We start from the raw sequence: 9709 nt of genomic DNA on the forward strand, positions 1-9709 counted from the left end.
AACAGGTGCCAGAGTGTGGCGACTAGGGGATTTTCACAGTAACTTCATTGCAGTGTTAATGTGAGCCTACTTGTGACACTAATAAATAAACTAAAAAACTAAAAAGTGTTAGGATACCCTGTCCCAGGGAAAGGAGCCCAAAGGATTAAAAACCATAACACAGGCAATGAGGAAGAAAGGAAGGCGAAAGAGAAGACAATACTATAGTGATAATGACACTGACCTTGTAATCCAGGGATCCAGACTATTGCTCTTGGAACATGGGTTCAAATCCGAACCCGACAGCCGGTAAAATTTGAATTCAATTCACAAATCTGGGATTGAAAGCTAATCTCAATAATGGTGACTATTAAACTACTATTGATTGTCGGAAAAACTCATCTCGTTCACTGCTGCTCTTTAGGGAAGGAAATCTGCTGTCCTTACCTGGTCTGGCCTACATGTGACTCCAGGCCCACAGTAATGTAGCTGACTCTCAACTGTCCTTTGAAATGGCCCGGCAAATCACTCCGTTCAAGGGCAATTAGGGTTGGGTAACAAAATCTGTCTTTACCAGGAACATTCTCTGAAAGAGTAAATTAAGAAAACACCCTCTCGGCCACTTCTTTGCAGTGAATGGCTCAGAGATCTTGTGTCAGGGTTGTGTTTGGCCCTGCTCTGGGGCAGGGACACAATGCATGACAGGATATTTAAAACAGACCCAGCTGTTTTCCTCCACAGTCTGACAAGAAGGGCGGAACGGTGGCACAGTGGTTAGCACTGATGCCTCACAGCGCCAGGGACGCGGGTTTAATTCCCGGCTTGGGTCACTGTCTGTGCGGAGTCTGCGCGTTCTTCCCGTGTCTGCGTGGGTTTCCTCCGGGTGCTCCGGTTTCCTCCCACAGTCTGAAAGACGTGCTGGTTAGGTGCATTGGCCACGCTAAATTGCCCCTCAGTGTACTCGAACAGGCGCCGGAGTGTGGCAACTAGAGGATTTTCACAGCAACTACATTGCAGTGTTAATGTAAGTCTACTTGTGACATTAATTAATTAACTTAGAATGTAAACTCATTCTGTGCACAGGATTTGGCAGAGCCATGCGAAGCAGGGCAGGAAAGAGTTAACCATAATAAGAACATAAGAACTAAGAGCAGGAGTAGGCCATCTGGCCCCTCGAGCCTGTTCCGCCATTCAATAAGATCATGGCTGATCTTTCTGTGGACTCAGCTCCACTTACCCGCCCGCTCACCATAACCCTTAATTCCTTTACTGTTCAAAAATGTATCTATCCTTGCCTTAACATGCCAGAGCGATTGAAGAATGAAGACAGGCTAAGTGGAGAAGTCATGTTGTGAGAGGATAATAGAACCATGAGAATGAAGGGGATAATTCAGTCAATTGTCATCGATCTGTAAAACTGAAGTGCTGGAGACAGAGCAATTCATGTGTGGAGTGTGTGGTAACTCAGCCAAAGCCCTGTTTTCCTTCACCAGAAACCCTTTATTGGAAACCAAAGCACCCACAGTTTGCAGCGAGCAAGTTTGTACCCGGGGACCTACAACAACGGTCCAAGTTAGAGCAACAGCTTTTAACCTCCCGTTGCTCATTGCCCATTGGGCGAGCCTCCACCCGCTCAGTCAGGGAGTTTGTACTCCATGGCAAGATCTATTGATGATTCCCCGTATCCTTCATGGCCGTCATAAGATCCCTCCCCATTTAGGTCTGTTTCTCCCCAGCTCACCCACTGTGGGCAGTTCCTTTCTGCTGCTGAGCTGTTGGTCTGAGATCCGTCAAGGGCAGGGCTGTGTAAACCGAATGGAGGACCTTGTTTCGAAGGGAATGTCGCAGGGTCCCGATGTGGGTTCCTCCTCAGGTTCTGTTTTAGCCTGCATGCCTCTTTCTTCAGCTTCCATCTCCCAGTCAGTGGTCTTTGCTATCCAGAGGGGCCAACATGGGGTTGGCTTCAAGCTGAAGGATAACACTGGAAGCAGCCACCTCTATGGCCGGGCATGGGCCGCTTGCCTTTGAGACGCTCCAAGTGCTTCTTTAAAGTTTTACTCTGGACTTTAACTTATAAGATAGTGGCCTGTATCTGTCCCTGATGATTCTAGGGACACATCTAAGACCATCTCCTAAGTTATGTGAACCAAATCACCCGTTTTAAACGCTCTTTCTGTCCTTGTTGAATTGTGATTTCTGGTTTTCTTGTTGGGACTCCACCCTCCCCAGCGGGTTTTGGAACACTGGGCTCAGTCTGGTACAAAGCCACCATCCCATTAACAGTTCCACTGGGGCAGTTCCTGTTGTGTGCAGCATGGTCCTATAGTCAAACAAAGACTGAGCCAGTTTAGCGTCCATGGATGCCACTGGTTGTTCCTTCAGGCCATTTTTGAAGGTTTGAACCGTCTGTTCTGCCAGTCCATTTGACAACGGGTGATCAGGTGCAGTCGGATGTGTCAGATACATTGGAGAGCACCAAGTTCTGGAAATCACTGCTAGTAAAGGCCATCATCGAAAACCAGAGCTTCTGGTATCTCATGCGTACTAAAGCTTTGTTGTAATTTCTCTATCGTAGTTTGAGGAGTGGAACCCATGCCGTGCACCTCCAACCATTTGGAGTGTGCATTTACTATGATTAAAAACATGGAACCCATAAAGGGAGCTACAACGTCCACATGTACCTGCACCCCTGGCCTGCCAGTCCACTCCCATGGGTGTAAAGAGGCTGAGTTTTGGATTTTCTTGATACAAGTCATGCCGCTTCACCAAGTCCATCATGTCTGAGTCAAGGTCAAGGCACCAGATATAGTTCCTGGCCAGCATTTCCATCCTTGATACTCCAGGGTGGCCATTATGTAGTTTTATTCATATTAGACAATGTCCTGGGGGTAGGACGATGACCCGAAAATGATCCCATCCTCAACACTGAGCTCGTCTTTCTTAATTAGGTAGAATTTAATTATTTCATAGCTAGCTCATTCGATGTTCTTGAGTCTAGGGCATCTGGAAACGTCAGACTTTCTAATCATGCTGAAGATCCAGGCCCACCACGTCGTCAGCAATATTACTTTCTGTTTTACCTCTCCTTCAACATTGTCAGCCTGGAAGAAGGTAACGCATGCGTCCTGTATATTGGGCCTAGTCTTCCCCATTGGTATAATAGGATTCAAATTTCCTGAAAAGAGGCATGATGGCTTTTCTTTACTGAGAAAGATTCTTGACTTACAGAGGCTGTCCGGGGAGAGGAATATTTGTTAATTTTTTTTACTCCTCGTCGCCAGTGTTTCCAATCACCAAAAACCCTTATTGGAAACCAAAGGAAGAGCCACAACCTTGGGGGTTCAAAGCGAGCAAGTTTGTACCTGGGGATCTACAACAACAGTCTGAGTTACAACAACAGGTTTTAACCTCCCGCTTCACACTTCCATTGAGTGAGCCTCTACTCGCTCAGTAAGGGAGATTATACTCCACAAACCCCAAGGGGAGATCTATCGAGAAAAGCCCGTGTCCTTAGTGACCATCATAACAGATTGCTTCCTTATAAAGGAAAGCCAGTGACATGTCTTTGGGCTTTCCAAACCTTGTACCCTCCTTGGATTTTAGATACACAATTCTGAACTCATTGCATGAGTCTGCCATCCTCATGTGGCAATGGCAGGCCACCTTTGCCACTTCAAAACACGTTGTGCTGGAGTGCAAATCTCTGCCCAGTGTGTGCAATGCATGTGCAGAGACTGACTAGTGGATCAAGCAGTTGCTAATCATAGAATCCCGACAGTGCAGAAGGAGCCCATCGAGTCTGCACCGACCACAATCCCACCCAGGCCCTGTTCCCCGTAATCCCATATATTGACCCTGCTAATCCCCCTGACACTAGGGTCAATTTACCATGGCCAATCAACCTAACCTACACATCTTTGGACATTGGGAGGAAATCGGAGCACCCGGAGGAAACCCACGCAGACAGGGGGAGAATGTGCAGACTCCACACAGACAGTGACCCGAGGCCGGATTGAACCCGGCCCCCTGGCACTGTGAGGCAGCAATGCTAACCACTCTGCCACCATGCCTCCCTAATGCATGAGAACAGTGGGTATATAGTGGGTAACTTGGGCAACCCACAGTCACACAAGATTGTGCATGCAAATAGTGTCCTTTGTTCACTGGGGAAAAGGGAATATTTGTATTTCTTACTCATACGATAAAGGGATGTTTGTATCTTTTTTGGGGTATGTTTGGGTTTTGGAAATGAAATCCTGTTTTGATGAACTGGCTTGCCATAGACATGTGACTCTGCCATGAGGCACTCTGGAGGCAGACATCTTTAGATCAATTCAATACAGACCTCTCACTGGGTGCACACTAATGAAGTCTGCTGCCTTTACAATCAATTGAAACACTCAAGTAGAGTAAGTAGCTTCACATCAATGTCTCCCTGGGTGGATCGATTGCCTCTTTGCATTCAAGCACTCGCTGATCCTGCGACTGTTGCGTCACAGATATTGGTGTAGTTCCTGCCTCAGCCTGTTGATCGGGCCACATTTATACTGGACTGGAGGAAATGGATGTTGTTCCATCTTGAGCAACATTTCCATGGTTCGTGCCAGCTCCGGGCATTCCTTGTCAAACTCAAACTCATCTCATTCTTTCTCCTCATCCCTGATACCAAGCAGCTCCTGCCAGCACGCACAAGCTCAGCTGGGAGATTTCTCACCTCAGGCTGTGCCAAGATCAGTAAATGCTTCACTCAGTAGAAGTGCCAGAGAGTGGCACGGTGGTTAGCACTGCTGCCTCACAGCATCAGGGACCCAGGTTCGATTCCAGCCTTGGGTAACTGTGTGGAGTTTGCACGCTCGTCCATATCTGAGTGGGTTTCCTCTGGATGCTCTGATTTCCTTCCACAGTCCAAGGATGTGCAGGTTAACTGGATAGGCCATACTAAATTGCCCTTTAGTATCCAAAGATGTGTAGGTTAGGGGGATTAGCCATGGTAAATATGTGGGGTTATGGAGGAAGGGCCTGGGTAATATGTTCTGTCAGAGAGTCAGTGCAGAGTCGGCCCAGACCCGATGCCCCAAATGGCCTCCTTTTGCACTGTAGGGATTCTATGAAGGGTCACAGACTGATGGGACATATAAGGCAATGGGAGAGGTGCCATGTAATTGTACATTTAGAAATATCTATGTGTGTAAGGATGTGTAAGCACTGGAAAGAGTGCAAAAAAAGGTTGGCAAGAGTGGTTCCAGGGATGAGGAAAAATTGTAGAAGTTGAGATGATTTATCTTAAAGAAGAGAAGGGTAAGAAGAGATTTGAGGTGTTCCAAATCAAAAGAGACCTGGGCAGAGTAAATGGGGCAAACTGTTCCCATTGATGGAGGGATGGAGAACAAGAGGGAACAGATTTAGATCATTGACAAAAGTAGCAATGGCGACATGAGGAGAAACGTTTTCACACAGCGAGTGATTAGAGTCTGGAATGCGTTGCCAAAGAGTGTGATGGAGGTAAGTTCGATCGAGGCATTTAAGAGGGAATTGGGTTGTTATCTGAAAAGGAAGAAAGTGCAGGGCTGTGTGGAGAGGGTGAGGGAGTGGCTCTTGATAAGTTGTTGTTTTGGAGAACCATAAAAACCAGAGAAACCATTGAAACCAGAGTAAAGTTGCAGCACAAAAGGAGGCCATTTGGCCCATTTTGTCCATTCCAGCCAGAGGACACCCAGGTTCCCTTTCTAATCCCACCTTCCGGCACCCGACCCATGGCCCTGTAACTTACAGCACTTAAGGTGCAGTTTCAGGTACATTTTAAAAGGGTTTAGGGTCTCAGTCTCCAACACCAATTTGGGCAGCGAATTTGAGACACTCACCACTCTCTGCGCAAAAAACATTCATCCTCGTGCTCCTCTACACATACTGTCACTTATCTTGAATCTATGTCCCCTGGTTCAAGAATTCTCCACCAAGGAAAACAATTTTATCCTGTCCGCTCTAACTCTTCATCTTATAATTTTGTACACTCTCTTTTTCTTCTTTATCTTTTTTACTCCTTTCCCCTCTCTCTGCCTTCCCTTTTCTCTTCTCTCTGCCTCCCCTTTCCCCTCTCTCTGCCTCCCCTTTTCCCCTCTCTCTGCCTCCCCTTTTCCCTCTCTCTGCCTCCCTTTATCCCCTCTCTCTGCCTCCCTTTTTCCCCTCTCTCTGCCTCCTCTGTCCCCTCTCTCTGGCTCCTCTTTCCCCTCTCACTACCTCCCCTTTCCCCTCTCACCGCCTTCCACGGCAGACACAAGGGGCCGAATGGCCTCCTTCTGTGCTGTAGCGATTCAGTGATTCTGTGAAGATATATGGGGCAGAAAGCCATGTGTGAAGTATCCGTACTGCATTCTAGATTAGCTCTGTGCAAAAACGATCCCTGAATTCCAATTCGAGTTGCAATTGTGAGTGCTGTGGGAATGAAACATCCGCCAATGGTACTCCCAGCCCGGGACAGCCCCATTCATCTGTTCATTGAAACATCCGGCTGTTGTTTGCCAAAGACCTGACTTTCAAACCCATCTCCAGAAACTCTCAACCAGACGGTATGCGTTTGAGCTGTGGAGCTCAAGCTGTTTGACATTTCCTCTCGAAACCATCAATGCTACTTCTGCCAAAGCTTTGTGTCCGATGGATGCTGTCTTATGCAAATGGTATTCGAGACCATTAAGTGTAAGTATGACACATGCATTCTATCTCTAACAAGGTGTGAATCTTGTGACTGTGTGACTTTCCAGTGTGATGGTGTTGAGGTGTGATGGTCATGCAGCCAATGATTCATGTGCATTGTAGCAAGCTGTGAAAAAGTCAATTTAAAATCTTACATAAAATAACTTACGCACTGTGGATGTCGGAAACCTGACATAAAAGCGGAAAACGCTGGAAAAGCTCAGCAGGCTTGACAACATCTGTGGAGAAACAGAGTTATGTTTTGAGTCCATTTTTTAAAAATTCATTTACAGGATGTGGGTGTCACTGGCTGACCAGCATTTATTGCACATCCCTAACTGCCCTTGAGAAGTTGGTGGTGAGCTGTCTTCTTGAACCACTTTCGTTTCTTCGTGTAGGTTACAGGATTTTGACCCAGCGACACTGATATATTTCCAAATCAGGATGATGAGTGACTTGGAGGGGAACTTCCAGGTGGTGGTGTTCCCAGGTATCTGCTGCTCTTGTCCTTCTAGATGGTAGTGGTCATGGGTTAGAGTTAAAGTTAAACTAGATTTTAAAAAGTTAAAGTTAAATAAGTTAAAGTAAGTGTTGCAGCTAATGTGAGTTTGTGTAAAGTATTGGTACCTAAAGTATTGAATAAAAAACAAAGAAAAGAACAAAGAACAGTACAGCACAGGAACAGGCCCTTCGGCCCTCCAAGCCTGCGCCGATCATGATGCCTGCCTAAACTAAAACCGTATGCACTTACGGAGTCCGTATCCTTCCATTCCCATCCTATTCATGTGTTCATCTAGTTGCCCCTTAAATGCCGCTATCGTACCTGCTCCCACCCCCTCCCCGGGCAGCGCGTTCCAGACATTCACCACCCTCTGTGTAAAAAACTTGCCTCGCACATCTCCTCTAAACTTTTCCTCACGCACCTTAAACCTACGTCCCACTCTATCCACTCAAGTGGATAGAGCTGTGAAGAAGGCCTATAGTGTGTTAGCTTTTATTAACAGGGGGTTGGTGTTTAAGAGCTGTGGGGTTATGCTGCAACTGTACAGGACCTTGGTGAGACCACATTTGGAATATTGTGTGCAGTTCTGGTCACCTCACTATAAGAAGGATGTGGAAGCGCTGGAAAGAGTGCAGAGGAGATTTACCAGGATGCTGCCTGGTTTGGAGGGTAGGTCTTATGAGGAAAGGTTGAGGGAGCTAGGGCTGTTCTCTCTGGAGCGGAGGAGGCTGAGGGGAGACTTAATAGAGGTTTATAAAATGATGAAGGGGATAGATAGAGTGAACGTTCAAAGACTATTTCCTCGGGTGGATGGAGCTATTACAAGGGGGCATAACTATAGGGTTCGTGGTGGGAGATACAGGAAGGATATCAGAGGTAGGTTCTTTACGCAGAGAGTGGTTGGGGTGTGGAATGGACTGCCTACAGTGATAGTGGAGTCAGACACTTTAGGAACATTTAAGCGGTTATTGGATAGGCACATGGAGCACACCAGGATGATAGGGAGTGGGATAACTTGATCTTGGTTTCAGATAAAGCTCGGCACAACATCGTGGGCCGAAGGGCCTGTTCTGTGCTGTACTGTTCTATGTTCTATCTATGTTCTATGTCCCCTAGTACTTGACTTTTCTACCCGAGGAAAGAGCATCTGACTAGCCACTCTGTCCATGCCACTCTTAATCTTGTAAACCTCTATCAGGTCACCCCCCAACCTCCATCATTCCAGTGAGAACAAGCTGAGTTTATTCAACCTCTCGTCATAGCTAATACCCTCCAGACCAGGCAACGTCCTGGTAAATCTCTTCTGTACCCTCTCCAAAGCATTCACAACCTTCTGGTAGTGTGACGAGCAGAATTATACATAATATTCTAAATGAGGCCCAACAAGGTCCTGTACAGCTGCAGCATGACCTGCGAATCTTTATACTCAATGCCCCGACCGATGATGGCAAGCATGCCGTATGCCTTCTTAACTACCTTATCCATCTGCATTGCCACTTTCAGTGATCGGTGGAAATGTGCACCCAGATCTCTCTGCCTGTCAATATTCCTAAGGGTTCTACCATTTGCTGTATGATTCCTATATGCATTGGACTTTCCAAAATGCATTATCTCACACTTGTCCGGATTAAACTCCATTTGCTTTTTCACTGCCCAAGTCTCCAACCGGTCTATATCTTGCTGTATCCTCTGACAAACCTCTTCACTATCCGCTACTCCATCAATTTTTGTGTCGTTTGCGAACTTACTAATCAGACAGGCTACATTTTCCTCAAAATCATTTATATATACTATGAACAACAAAGTCCCAGAACTGATCCCTGTCACAGCCTTCCATTCAGAAAAGCACCCCTCTACTGCTACCCTCTGTCTTCTATGGCCAGTTCTGTATCCGTCTTGCCAGGTCTCCTCTGATCCCGTGTGACTTCACCTTTCATACCAGTCTACCATGAAGTACCTTGTCAAAGGCATTATTGAAGTCCATGTATACAACATCCACTGCCTTTCCCTCATCTATCATCTTTGGCACTTCCTTGAAAAACTCAATCAAGTTAGTGAGGCACGACCTCCTCTTCACAAAACCATGCTGTCTATCACTAATAAGTCCAGTTGATTCCAAATGTGGGTAAATCCTCTCCCTAAGAATCTTTTCCAATAATTTCCCCACCATTGATGTAAGGCTCACCGGCCTATAATTTCCTGGATTATCCCTGCTGCCCTTCTTAAACAATGGAACAACATTAGCTATCCTCCAGTCCTCTGGAACTTTATCTGTAGCCAATGAGGGTACAAAAATTTCTGTCAAAAAGAAAGATTTTATTCAAGTGAAATTTGAGGTGCCTCTCTGCCCTTTGGTTTGTTAGACATGAAAAGGTTTAGGTTTTCCAACTAGATAACATGCCCTTGAACTGAGTGGCCAGTTCGGCCTTTTCAGAGGGCAGTTAATCGGGGCCTTAATTAGTAAATTTGTTCCGTAGTGTAGACAACCCATCGCATTCCTGCCCACCGCTAGGAAACCTTCCTAATGGCAGGAATACA

Source organism: Mustelus asterias, chromosome 24 (assembly GCF_964213995.1).
Source record: "Mustelus asterias chromosome 24, sMusAst1.hap1.1, whole genome shotgun sequence".
NCBI classification, from domain to species: domain Eukaryota; kingdom Metazoa; phylum Chordata; class Chondrichthyes; order Carcharhiniformes; family Triakidae; genus Mustelus; species Mustelus asterias.